Source organism: Sinocyclocheilus grahami, unplaced genomic scaffold (genome assembly GCF_001515645.1).
Source record: "Sinocyclocheilus grahami isolate Dianchi unplaced genomic scaffold, SAMN03320097.WGS_v1.1 scaffold16816.1, whole genome shotgun sequence".
NCBI classification, from domain to species: Eukaryota; Metazoa; Chordata; class Actinopteri; order Cypriniformes; family Cyprinidae; genus Sinocyclocheilus; species Sinocyclocheilus grahami.
The window spans coordinates 19,299-20,471 of NW_015516289.1; the positions used below are offsets into that span (position 1 = coordinate 19,299).

At 38.6% G+C, this 1,173-nt stretch overlaps 1 pseudogene; it reads right to left on the reverse strand.

Annotated features, from left to right (window-relative positions):
• LOC107579355 (migration and invasion enhancer 1-like) overlaps positions 1–1,167 on the reverse strand; it is a 2,928-nt pseudogene extending 1,761 nt beyond the window's left edge.
• Between the last annotated feature and the right edge of the window lie 6 nt (positions 1,168–1,173).

The window sequence follows — 1,173 nt, forward strand, 5'->3', positions numbered from 1 at the left end:
TGAAACATTAAAGTGTGACAAACATGCAAAGAAATAAGAAATCAGCAAGGGGGCCAACAGTTTTTCACACCACTGTAAGTAAACAACACACACTACTATTTACAATTAATACAGTTGATTTTTTTTGCATTACATTAAAAATATTTTGATCTAAAGGCTTTGATTAAATGCTTGAATTTACTCTGACAATGTAATATTCCCTGATGCTTACATCCTCTTCATAGGGGAAACCTCCTGTTTCTAATTTTGAGAAGACCAGATGTTCATTGATCTGTACCTCAAAACTTCATACAGGAAAAAGGAAAGAGAGAATATGTTAACATACTGGCCACAGACACAGGTGACACTGTGAACGCCACAAACGTTTCATTTATTTAGTTCATGAGGAATTTATGTATGCTAGTATGCTATATGACTATAGTGTCTATACGTGGAGAGTCATAAGGACACGGTGTACTCAACCTCTCCGGCCCACGAAGCCTGACACCTCGGCATCAGGACACTTGGCGTTGATACCTCGCTTCAGCTCCCGGAAACGAGGCTCGTAGCCTCATCCGCCGCTGGTGGGTTAAAGAAGACTGGTTATTTCTGTTTAAAATATGCTCAGTCATAACAGGCTTTTTTTCAGAAGTTGAAAACACGACTGCCTAAACCGGTTTCTACGATAACAACACTCGCGATGTCTGTTTCAGAGAACTGGTTGAACCGGTTCACAAAACATCCGAATGATTCATTTACTGTCCGCGAGGTTCTCGAGTCAACAATTCGCCGACTCATTGATGCAAATGCATTTTAAGTTTAGTTTAACGTAAAATGACTTAAGTTTTAACCTTTTTCGTGAATCAGAGCTGCGACAAACTTGAACTTGGACACATGAAATACAATAAACACCATTATTATTAATAAAAATGACTTTATTTGAAAAATTTAGAGCATGCCCGGGTTATGAAACGGCTCTTTACACGAACTGTTCAAAATACCTACCAATGCATTGCAAAAATTTACTATGAGGAACAACATTACTTCAAAGACAGGTGCACTTGGATACGAAGTAAAGAATCTTACCAGTATTCGACTTTTATCTTCACCCCCATGATTCTTGTCTTTAGATTCTGACCGGTGAAGGTTAATGGTTACCTGGTTGTTCGAGGAGACTGAAAACAACACATGCAC